We start from the raw sequence: 12,835 nt of genomic DNA on the forward strand, positions 1-12,835 counted from the left end.
AAGGAACCTCAGTAAAACCGAGGTTTACAATTTACGTGGAACCGCTATATGGAATAGGGAAAAACGCTCCGCCTCCGTGTGAATCTAAAGAAAGCGAAAGGGAGACCTCGACACGACGGCGACAAACGCTGCCTCCCGGCAGAGCCCAGCAATACAGCGGCGGTCTTTCCAAACCAGTTTCTACAGCCTCGGAGAAAGCACCGACACAGAGTGTTGGAAATAAAGCTGTGCGGACTCCCCCAGGCAGCCCACCCGTGGTCCCACGCTGGCCGGGCACGGTCCCGCGTGTACGCGCAGTCTCTCCGTGGCCGCGTCCCCTCAGGTCCCCAGCCCTTCCCGCCGTGTCCCCTCAGGTCCCCAGCCCTTCCCGCCGTGTCCCCTCAGGTCCCCAGCCCTTCCCGCCGTGTCCCCTCAGGTCCCCGGCCCTTCCCGCCGTGTTCTGGTGGGGCGATGCCTTCCCTCTGCCCGGGGGCAGCCGGGGTGCCGCAGCCCCGGACTGTGCGCGGTGGGAAGGGAGAGACGTCGCAACCCTGCCGGGGGAGATTTTGCTGCCAAACTCGATAATTATTTTATATATATATCGATGTAAAATGTTTTTTAAGATGAGGACCCCCGACCGCTGCAGCCCCCCAGGCTTTGAAGGCACAGCAAAAGGGCTTCACTGTGGGTTTGAGAGAACCATTTAGTCACTGTTTCATTAGGCACTATTTGAACCTTGCAACATGTGGTAATTTCTGGGGCAAGCTGAAAAGGGGGGATTATGTAGGAGGGACACAAGGAAATTAGCGAACGGTTAATTTAACTCGTTTTCTGGTAGAATTTTCGATACATTCCTAATTGACTGAGGAGGCAGGTGAAGTCTTCAGTTCCAGGCAGACTCATTCACGGTGAGAATAAATGGCTCTTTTTCAACTCTCACTGCTCACAATATATCATCAGGGAAAAGACATGCAGTGAATATGTTGATTTAGGGTTTTTTATCATTATTATTAATGGAATTACACCCTGCTACGCAGGTGTGAGGGTAAAACCTATACTGCGATGAAATCAGATTAACAATGAAATGAGAATTTTATTAGCTTTCTATGTCATATAGACCTGGATTTAAACTGTCAAAACAAGAAACAAGAGGGGGGAAAGATAAGTCTGAAGAAAACAATGCCAATCAGTGGGCAGAAGTAGTAGCTTGGATTCCAAATGGCAGTTAGCTGTAATTCACGGTGAATATTGACACTCCGTACTCCACACCATTTATACCAAATAGAGAATATATGATTAGCCCATAATGGCAAATCTCTTTTGAGTATCGGCTTTGCCCATTAGTCCTCACCGCACAAATTTACTATGAAACCGGAACACTTGGTGTAAGGTCCGAGTTTTAATAAAATGTCGTGTCGGAAATAAACTCTGTCTGACATTCCTGCCGTGATCGCCAAGGAAAAGGGATCCGGCGGGATCGGAGTGTCCCGGGGGCGTTTGGGAGCAGCCAAGGGAGCAGCGGAAAAGCAGCTGCGATCCTGTACCGGGCAGCTTCGGACAGCGGTGGGATTGAGGTGGCCCTGTGCTGGGGGCGGTGGGATGGAGGTGACCCTGTGCTGGGAGCGCTGGGATTGAGGTGGCCCTGTGCTGGGGGCGGTGGGATGGAGGTGACCCTGTGCTGGGAGCGCTGGGATTGAGGTGGCCCTGTGCTGGGGGCGGTGGGATTGAGGTGGCCCTGGCCGGGGGTGGTGGCGGAGGCGCTACCTGCGCGGTGAGCGGAGGTGTTGGGCGCAGCCAGGCAGGACCCGCCGTCGCCAGAGGACCCCGCCACGTCTGCCAAGGGCCCCTTTGTAACCTGCTATAGAAAATGGAGGTATTCTGCATGACAAAGCCCAATTAAACTCGCTATTCAGGACTTCTGCAGCTGGTAGCCCATTGGGAGAGTGGGAGGAAACGCGAGTATATTCATTATGCGAAGGGGCGGTGAAAAGCACCAACAGCGGCGGGTCTGGGTTGGGTGTTGGGTATGTTTGTTTGGTGTTTTATGTGTCATTCCCGTTATCTATATATGTAATTTGGTGTCAGGGGTGGTAGGAGGAGGAGGGGTGGGCGCTGCCCGGGGCTCACAAGTCCCGGCGCACGGAGCCCCCAGCGGGCCGGCTCTCGCTCACAGAGGCAGGAGCATCCTCTTGCAAAGAGGAGCAAGGAAAGCTGCCTGCCAGGCTGCAGGACAGCGCTGTGAAACTGTCGATTAATGTACTAGCAAAGCTGTGGGTTTTCTGTTAAAATTCTCTCTCTCTTTCTTAATTGTCACTCAACGGGGGTCAGCTGTGAGCTGCCAAGGGGCTTTCACAAGCTGAGGGGCATGAAACCCCAGGGTAGACTGAAGGCCATCCAGACAAAATACTGGAGACCTAACGCTAAGATTGACCCAGACAATTCATTTATTCATTTGCTTTCCAGTTCTACCTTCCTGAGCCAACAGGCCATAATATATGCATAGCTGTAGTTGGTATGTAAAACACAATTTCCCAAAGTGTCTGGGAAATAGCTTACATGTTGTAGTCATCTTACCCTAAAAAATCTGACTCCTATAATAGCAGAGGAATTTTAACTCAGACCTATCTGCCTCTGCACACAGAACTTCAGAGTCTTCAGCCCTGACCACCAGTGCATACATGTGAGCACAGATCACTCCCTTTTCTTCTGTAGGAGTATAACATGACAGAGAAAATTCCATCTCTCCATGCTCCCAGTCTTCTCAAAATACCATGAAGCTTAAGCCAGAATGTGGTCAACCACACATGCAGAAGATGTAAATAGCATCAAGCTAAGCAGCATAAGACATGTAAAATGCATTTAAACAAAACTTGGTATTCCTTTTTTTTTCCAGTATGTTTAGATTTTAAGTAACCTACCACCCTTATTGTATTTTTCTAGAACAGTTTTCAGAGTAGTCATGGCTTCATAACCTCAGTGTTGCTACAGAAAAGCAAGCAGACATCTCCGGTTTAGATACTGTGGAGGAGAGAGACATTTCTTTTTTTTTGTTTCCATTCCCTTGAAAGACCAGTCCTGGCTTTTGATACATCTTCTGGAGTGGGTAGACAGGGATTCTGTGCTGACTTGGTTTGAACTAGTAATCATAAAGACACCACAAAGTGTCTTAGACATTTGTCACAATTAGACATGTGATTGCCTCCACCAAATACAGGAGAACAGTGTAGGTCAGTCAATCTTTCTTGTCTAAAATCCGCAATAACCCTGAGGGGAGCTAGAAGAGTAACAGAAAAAAATCACTACTTGATGCCATTAAGATCAGTTTTAATTTTGCTGTCATCATTTTTACCCACTTCAATAGTTTTGTTTTGAAATTACATTTTTTGACAGTCAAATGAAAAGCCATAAGGAGGGGTGGTTTTCTGTTTGTTTGTGTTGTTGTTTTTCAGCATGACCTGCTAATTTCATATTACCAGTTTAAAATCATTATTGAAATGCTGCTGCCATTAAGAAAAGGTCACAAGAGTTTTTGGGTGTTTTGGTATTGTCTATTTTCTCTTGCTAAAACATTTTTCAGGATCTGATTTGTCTTTTGTAACTAACGCAGGACAGACTGGGTTTAGGCAATGTAGAATTGAATAGATTGTGGCAGTTCAATGCACTGGATTTTTAGCAAAAGTTGTTGAATTGCAGTAGAGTTGTAAAATCTTTTCTCTTTTCCAATTGCTATTAATCATGAGTAAGAGATTGCATGCACAGAGAGTAGCTCACAAGCTTTTTTATTTTTTCTTTCTTACGCAAAGGTGAAATTTATTGAGTTCCAAATGCATATTACTTCACACCAGTCTGCCTTAGCAATGGATTGCTTCTTGAGACAGTCTCCCAGTTTGTGATAAAATGAGCAGATCTTTTTATCTTCAGAACTAATTACCAGAATGAGTTTAAGCTAGAAATTTGATTTAGGGATTTGATTTACTAATCAAATCAGACCTTGCAGGTGAGCTGCCATTATAGATGAGCTTGAGAGGAAAGAAACTCCCAGCTAAAGATCTTTTCCAAAACAGGCACCGAGTCCTTCAAACACCCTGATTTGTGGGAATATTCAGGAACAAGACTGAGATCATCACTTTCATACTTGGAGGGTTTCTTTATGGTCTGTACTATCAGCATAGATAATAGGGCCAGCAGTTATTGGAGGTGTCTCCATGGGGTGGGAGGACATGTGTCCCCTGCCACAGTGCTGACCTGAGCCACTTGATGCTGCTGAGATTGGAGCAGCAGTGCTGGAGCTCACCATCCTGAGGGTGCAGGCATTGTGCCCATCAGACAAGCAAAGGGGGTGATGTTACTTTTTGCATTGAGGGAAATCCTGTACAAGTAAATGAAAGTGAATCCTGAGAAGTGCGGGCTGCCAGAATGATGTGTGTCAGCCTTGTTTATGCTGGAATCTCATGACAGAGGTGTTGTTGTTGAAAAAAATGGCCTTTGCCTCTGGTCATTCACAATTCTCTGGACTGTCCCATGTTTTGCTCTTTTTTCTTTTCTATGGAAACTTCTGCCCTTGCCTTCATTCCATTTCTTGAGAAATATACAAAATCAGAGGACATGACCAGGTCATCCTGTTTACAGCCCTGCACCTACATGGGTGGAGAGAGCATCAGTATATCTGTATGACTTCTACACTTTTCTAATTGACATTGGCTAATAGGTCCCAAAATTACAGTGGGGCTGAGTGGGTGGGACAAGCTTGAGAGCCAGACAGATGAAGGGTCAGACAGATCACTGTCTGAAATAAATTTAGCCTCTTTAGAATATGAGATTTACAGTATTATCTGCTGCCAGAACCTGCACTCCCATAGCTGCTAGGTCAAAGTTGATATGGTTTAAATAAAACCTTTAGTGTAAATGCAGGCTTTGAAAGAGTTTTTTCCAGAGGAAGACCTCTGCTGTGTTTGAGATACAGGAATATCAGCAGGAACCATGGTCTGCCTGAAGCCATAAAGATGACATTGGTGGTCCTTTGCCGATAAGAACTACGGGGTTTTGACTTAAAAAGAAAAGGCTTGCATAAAATTACAGGAAGAGGAGAGAGTAAACATAGTGCATATTTAGAGCAAAGGACAGCACTGATCTGTTGTTGTTTTCATAACTATTTTTTTCTTATTTTAGTCTTGTGTTTAATTCTTCCCATACTCTAAAGAGAAATGGAAGAGATTCACTATTTTTTTCTTCATATTAGTGCTCTTTCTGATGCCTTTCCCACCAAGGCAAACTCCAGGGCATTTGAAAAATTTGACATTTGAAATTAATGACTATTATTTTGTGTAAAAGGTAAACAGGAGATAGAGATGTTTGAAAACTATTTCTGTCTTACTCTAATTTAGAAGGGCCAGCTTCAACTTCCCCAGCCTCTGCAGCAAGCTGCAGTCCTCAGCTGGCATGTCTCTGTGTATCTTCACTTTGGATTTCCCATTTGATCTTATTCAGGTTTCAACTTATCTTGAGGGAACTTATGAATCTTCTAGTTCACATTTTGCAGTAATAATTAAAAAAAATGTTCATAGAAAGCAGGGTGTATTATACCCCAGCCTATTATCTAATGCTGTCTTTCACAGAATTAACAACACAGAAACAAACGGTTTTGCTGGATTTGTTTTTATTCCCTTCTTCTTTTTTTGGAGGTTATTTAAGAATGAGATAAGGAAATGTTTCTCTTTCGCCTTTTAAGATCTTTACTCTTTGGAAACAAGGGCAACATCCAGGTCTGAAATAAGGAGTGAAAGAAGACATGGTCCAGCCAGCTCGGAGACGGACTTTAATGGGAAACTGTCATGGGACCAAATTTGCTCCAAGATAGAATTTGAACTAATGCCACCTAATGGAGAGTGGGATCACTGCGGCAGAAGAAAATATTGAAGTTTAGGGTCGGTTCAGGGGAGCTGGGTGGTTCCCCCCTGGGCTCTCTTTGAAAGGTATGGTGAAAGCAAAAGGTGAAAGTTGAAAAAAAAATTGGAGAACAAAAGTTTTCCCTAAGAAAAGGAGTATTTTGATTCACTGGTGATTTTACTGTTCAGGCTGCCAGACTGTATAAAAGAGGGAACAGGAATGACCATCAAATCAAAGAGGGGATGGGGATTTGAAAACTTCATTGTTATTGTAGCTAGAAGAGAAAATGGCACAACATGAATCCATTCTAGGGGCAATGGTTGTAAATGAGAAAGGGAATGGCACAAAGGTAACCCTTTCCAGTCCTAACAAGGTACACTTGTGTGGTCCTAGCACCCTTTGGCTCTCTATTTTGTGTAATTCGCTGGTTTCTTTGCTAGAAAGACTGCATGCTTGTAGCCCTGGAGCAGCGAATTAGCAAATAGATTTTCATCTTTGGAAAACAGAAGTTTCCATTGTAATTACATTAATGTTAATCAAGAAATATGTTTTAACTGTTCTACAGCATCATTAAAGTGATGTTAAAGTGACTAAAGCAATACTTTTGGTATCAGCCTACTCCATCCACTTAGAGCACTCTGAAAATGGGATGTTTTTGCTAAGATGAACTGTATTCTCAGCAAAAAAGGTCAAGGGACAAACATTTCAAACCCTGAGCCTGGCTCAGATATGTGCAAACTCAACAGGAGTTACAAACAAACCTTGAAGTGTCCACGCAAACATAAGTTTGCACAAGCAAATGAGATGTGCACGTAAATGGGAGTTTGCTCACATACACTAAAGAGCTGGAGCAGAAAGCAGCAGGAAAGTTTTGCTTTAATTATTTTAGAAAGTGAAGCAGGATGGTGATATTTGCCTGGGCCACTTGACGCTGTTGGCCATTTCCCACCCTCTTGGGAAAGTGCTGAGAAGGCTTTGCTGGTCCGTAGGCACAGCTTGGTGGGTTTGTACACAGCTAGAAGAAAAGTGGGGCAGGAATTCAGGAGCGAATTACAGCAAGGGTCAAACAGATCCTGTTGGAAAGCCTCCTGGGGGCTGTTAGAGAGCTGTTGACTGTCAGAGAGCTGCTAAATCTTAAAGCCAGGTTTGGAGTAGGGCTGCAGCAGGACTGAGAGTTAAGTGTGGGCCAAGGTGAAAACCAAGTCTCTCCAGTTAGGGGTTCTCTAACTCTCATGGTATATTTTCTGTAGACCATTTGAATTTGTTAACAGAATTTGTTAAAAACTGATTAAAAGATTATGTGACTACTAGAGACATTTCTGTTTCTCTCTCAGTATCTCTCTAGATATACTTGACATATTATCAGAACACTCAGAAATCCCAGCATTATGCATCTTTTAGTAAATAAATGACAATTTTAGGTCTACTTGTGGAGGAAATATACCTAGATTAAGTTTATAATGTAAATTATATTTTTTAAAGAAAGATACGTACTACAGATAAGGAGATGGGATGGGTGATGACTTCACTTTTAGGCCTCAGTTGGGTCTTCCATCTAACACAAAAAGTGTTTGTATACTTCTGTTTTAATTATCCATGCCAGAGGAATTAGCTATATTTCCTAATTTGTATTTTCCTATACTTTATGGTACTTAATAATCTAAAAATCCTCCTTTTTTAGGACCCTATTGCCCTTCTGCTTTTGTGGAATTTGGAAGTTTCCTACCATGTATGTATAGCCACTTCTCTCATGTTAAATTTATTATCAGTATTCTGAGTCAAAGGAATAGGTTTTGAAGCACAAGAGAAGACTGGAAGTGCTATGCACTAAAATAAGTGCAAGTGTTCATTTGAATGGATCACAAAGCATTTGTGCATCTCAGCAACACGAGGCCAAAATAATTTTCCAGATAAGCAGGTTATGAAATAGCAGGAGTGGCCGATGTGTTGTCTGAGTGAAATGTATTCTCTCTGAAGGTTTATATTCAAATGCAAACCTGAAGAGGCTGATGTTTGTATTGTAGGTATCCACAGGAAAGCAGCAATGGCCTTGTCAGCAATGCTGTGGGCCCCCCCAAAAAACCCAGAGAGCAGGATAATTTCCTTTCTTTTTCTCTTCTTCTAAGATTTCATGAGTTCAATATTAAGCCTCAAGGAACCAAACAACTTTGCTGCATTTGCTATGCAGAGCAAACTTCCCCTTGATTCAAAACAGATCTCTGCTAAAATTGTATGGAAATCTGTCACTGCTTTTACCCTGCTGTAGTTGATTGTATTTATTTATTTAAGTTTCTTGCAGAAAGTATTGTTTGTTGGAGCTTCCCCCACTCTGTGTCTTAGAGAGCACTTACTGACATTTCTTGTTCTTACGCTGAGTGAGGAGGATGAAAACAACGCATCACCAAGTACAGACAATGAGAGACAGGACCAGAGAACAAGCTTTGCAAATGCTGTTGTCTGTGTTGCTCACTGCTCCACATCAGCCCAGTGTGAAGGAGTGCTGGTGAATGCTGAAGCATTTGTTTATACCCTCGAGCCCCCTGCCCTTTTCCATCCAACAGATTGTCATTCCACTATTCTATGTCTTCCTACAGGTTACCTTAAAGTTTTGGAATAAGGAAGTGTTTCACTTCGAGGAATGCCTACTCTCATAGAGCATGTTCCTCTGAAATCAGTGACAAAGTATTCTTTGATTTCATTGACTGCAGGATCAGTTTCTAAGATAATACTGACTGTGTAAGAACTTTGAGCATACAAACCCCAGATTGTCATGTCACACAGGACAGCTATTCCTATGATATTCTTCAATGCACTGTCATACACCCCTCCTCCAACCCCTACATTTTCAAACAACAACAACAACAACAACAACAACAAAAGAATGTGCTTTACTAAATGCTCAGGGAGAGAATTTTTGCATTGAATCATTGTGCACACTAGATTTTACTACCATTTTATGGGCAACAGACTGTTGGCTTTAAGATCCAGGTATCCTACTAAGCTTTACTGCAAAATTTTGGGAGATATGTGTATTTCTGGCATTCAGTGTGAAAACTGGCAGCCTGTGCTCTGAAGATGGTGAGGCACTATAAAAAGTGCCCATTCATCAAAAAAAAACCCCAGAAAATACAAATACAAAAAAACTTTACATACAGTAAGACACCTTCAGTGGAAATGCATTTTTTTTCTGGTTTTTCTTTCAAGTGGAAATATGTACACAGGTTATTTTCTGTTAATACTGAATGGTAACAATTTAAGCACAAACCTGAAACCATTTTTTTTAAGCACAACAACCCAAGAAAAACTAAAATAACATGTAAAAAGCATAGGTTTGGCCCATTTCAGCATATTTATTTTCCATCATGGACTGTATTCCAGCCTGCTTGAATAAACTGTTAGACTGGATGCTTGAAGTGAGACAAAATGAACCCTCACTGGCAGGAAGAAAAAAACAAAATACAAGAATTGGAGATGCTATATATTTTACAGGGTGTCAGAGCTGCCTGTTATTCCACATTTCCCCAGACTGCAAAAATGTGAGAACTGTCAAAAACAAGACAACCACCCACCTTCTGCTCTAAGTAACGATTATAAAATGTTGTAAGTATGCCTCGGCATTTACACACATACTTCCGTTTTTTTTTTTTGTTGTTGTTGTTGTTGGTGAACTAGAGTATACAACATTGTCAAGGGGATATTTTTACTTTTAACATGCCTTAAATACTCAGCAGTGCATTCAAATTCTTTGGAATACAGTCATTATACTGCACAGAGGATTCCAGCTTGAAATACTGACAGAGCATCAGAGAGAGACATGCACACTTCACTGTAAGCAAACATTTCTGTCACTGTGAACACAAAACTGTCTTGTTTATAGTGTTTCAAGTGAACCATTTTAGAGGCACTGCAGTGGATTTACAAGATGAGCTGACAGTGCTATTGTTAATCCCACTCATCGGTGTAAGTGTACAGGGATTTCCCCTTGGGAACCAAGTCCAACAGGCCTTTGAATCAGAATATTTTCTTATTTGATGATTTCTTTACTGACCTGGTCCTGCTTCTACTTCTGCAGCAGGTCAGCTAAAGGCATGGGCTCTAAAGAGAAATTTTGAGAGCAGTTTCTAACTAGAGGGAGCAGGGGATTGATGCTCTTAGCATTTACCATCCATTGCATTTCTTATCACTATGGCCATACACTGGAAACGCTCCCTTTTAATTGGAGAATTCAATATTGTGTGAGCACACTTCAGAGGTTAAGTATGTGATTAAGTGCTTTCCTGAATCACTCTCTGGAGACACCTCTCTCTTTCCATGAATGCAGAGGCAACCAGCTCAACTTGGGTACCTGCATATAGAAGGCTAGAGCTCACTACTCTTAAGTTCCTTCTTGGTGGATATGACTGTAAAAGGAGGCTAGACAGTTTTTCATTTCCAGATCACATATATCGAGTTCCCTCAGGCAGTGTCTTCCTCTCCGGGTCTATCTGGTGTCATAATCACCTCATTCAAATTGGCTTTACCCTGCCTTGGGCAAATCCTGCTGCTCACCATGCTACAGCTCCAAAGGCTGCAGCAGTGGGTGACTTCTGCTCACAAGCTTGTCTGACCCATTACTACTAAATGTTAACATTTAATGTTTGGGAGCAAAGTAATTGTGGATGTATTCCCTGCCAGCTCAGAAATTACTATGAGATTTTCCTACATTTTTCCCATTTTTTTGGGCACAGGGTAGTGAGTAGAAAGAGCTGGGAGAATTTTTCAGGTGTGGGGTTTTTTTATGTGGGTGGGAGGTCCATTTTCCAGTCCTGCCCTGTCTGCATTCCATATATTCATCTTCACCTCTGTGTATTTTTTATGGATCTTCCTGGGGAAGGTTTAGAGTGATTAGCATCTCAAAGGGGTTTCGTTTTGGATCAAAAATTTTGGTTTTGTTTTGATCTAACAGATGAAATCTGGAATAATTTGATTTAGGAATAGCAGTTATGGGCAGACGCATAGTCAGTCTGGTGTAGTGATTACACATTAGTCATTTGGTAGGCAAGAAATTAAACCCACTGGCCAGAAAACATGGGATAAGTGAGGTCAAGACCCTCGCTCCTCCCAATTCCTCCATCCCCATCCAACCTGTACAATGACTGTCAGAGTGTGGGGTGTGCTTCAGAGAGCAGAGCAGTTCACATTGGTTGCTGTATGGCATGGATGTCAGAAAAAGACAGGGATTGGGATTTTCTGGTCTCACCACCATGAAGTCAAGAGCTGTTGAGCCAATGCTGCTCAGTCTTGGCAAAGAGGCAAAGATTGGGCAAAAACCTGAGAGGCCTGATTGGTATCTACTGTGCTGTTTTGACAACTTTATGAGATAAAAAAGAGAGGGTAGTACCATATTTATCCAATATCCAATATTTTAACTTCTGTGAAGTTTTAGTTAGAAGCATCTTTGCACATGATATAGATTAGTTACAGATGAAGAGAGCACATACAGGATAAAATATTGTATACTCTTTTATTAATGACATTGCTTCTTCATTTTGATATTGACCTCAGTTTCAGGTAATCTTCATAATTTTCTGTATTTGGCCCTAGATTTATGCTGCATGTATATTGTCCAAACTGGGAGGATTTCTTGGTATTCTCTGCCTCCTTTTCTTAAACACTGCTAATTCATGAAGCACTTCTGCAGTACCAGAAATATGGGAAATCCATGCTGTACACCTGTACACCAGTAATTGGATCTGGCATGTTGAAAGAAACTTTCTTGTGATGGGGAAGAAAGAATGACACCTTTTTAATGGAAAATAATCTATATTTTAAAATACAAACACATATGTATAAAGATTTCTTTTTCGACTACACATAATACAGATAAATAATAGCTTTAACAGGTGCTTAATTTGGGAAGTCTTTCAGGTGATTTGCTGGAGTAGTTAATATAAAATGGCAGGTAATGTACACCTGCTTTATTCTCTTACCTGATTCTCCTTTCACATATCAGGGGTGTAGCAGTGGTGTTATTTCAATAGGATTCCTCCTGATTTGGATCACGTAAGTAAGAGTGGGATCTTTTTATGCTGAGCTGATGAATATTTTGTTGAATTGCTCAGGAAAATATTTTGACTGATGAGAGAAAATCCCTGTAATACAGCACTCAATATGTTCAGTTGACGTTGCTGTCATTTAAAATAGTTGACTGAGCTTTGACAACACGAATGTTTGTTATTTTTTCCCAGGAAAGTAAAAATCTTTCTTCATTTCAGTGGTGCAAAAACTGGCCTACCAAGAATGTATTGTCATTTCCAGAAGACCATTTTCAGATTTAACTCCCTTACAGTTTGATTTAAAATATAATTATAATGAACTGTGTGAAGGTTTCAAATGATGCATTAGAGCAATATTGCTTTTTGCAGTAAAATGACCAACTGTTATTTCCATTCCTCTAGAGTTCATAAGAGTTATAGCCTCTTCCTGGAATTTGAAAAACAGTGCTGATTCACTCCACTTTAAAAGCAACTTTAAAGCATGGTGGGAAAATGTTGCGTACCACAAATCCTTTGAGCAAAATTGTCACTGCTGCCTTTTTAATATTTAGAAAGTGCAACACCAGTGAGAAACCTGCAATCATAGATTTTCTTGAAACATAATCAACAGTCTCAAGAATGAATCAGACTTGACAAAACCAAAGTTGGGGAAAATATTACCCTAACATATTGGTGTTGGTGTGTTTGGGATGGCAGGAATTTTTTCTGCTTAGAAACCCATAGCAGATGGAGCAATGCCATTTTCCTTTTACACTTGCCTGCTCTCCTGTAAGAACTGAAATGTGACAAAAGAAGTCAGTAAAGGACTTTTCCAGTTTTATTTTTAATTGCTCTGCTTGCATTTGATGCCTTTTTATCAATATGCAGTTGAATCCCAAATTCCTGACCGCAAGCTGAGCTACAGCTTTGCTTCAGAACAAAACAGCTATACCAGT

The sequence above is a fragment of the Pyrgilauda ruficollis genome, unplaced genomic scaffold, assembly GCF_017590135.1.
Source record: "Pyrgilauda ruficollis isolate IOZ18807 unplaced genomic scaffold, ASM1759013v1 scaffold1, whole genome shotgun sequence".
NCBI lineage: Eukaryota > Metazoa > Chordata > Aves > Passeriformes > Passeridae > Pyrgilauda > Pyrgilauda ruficollis.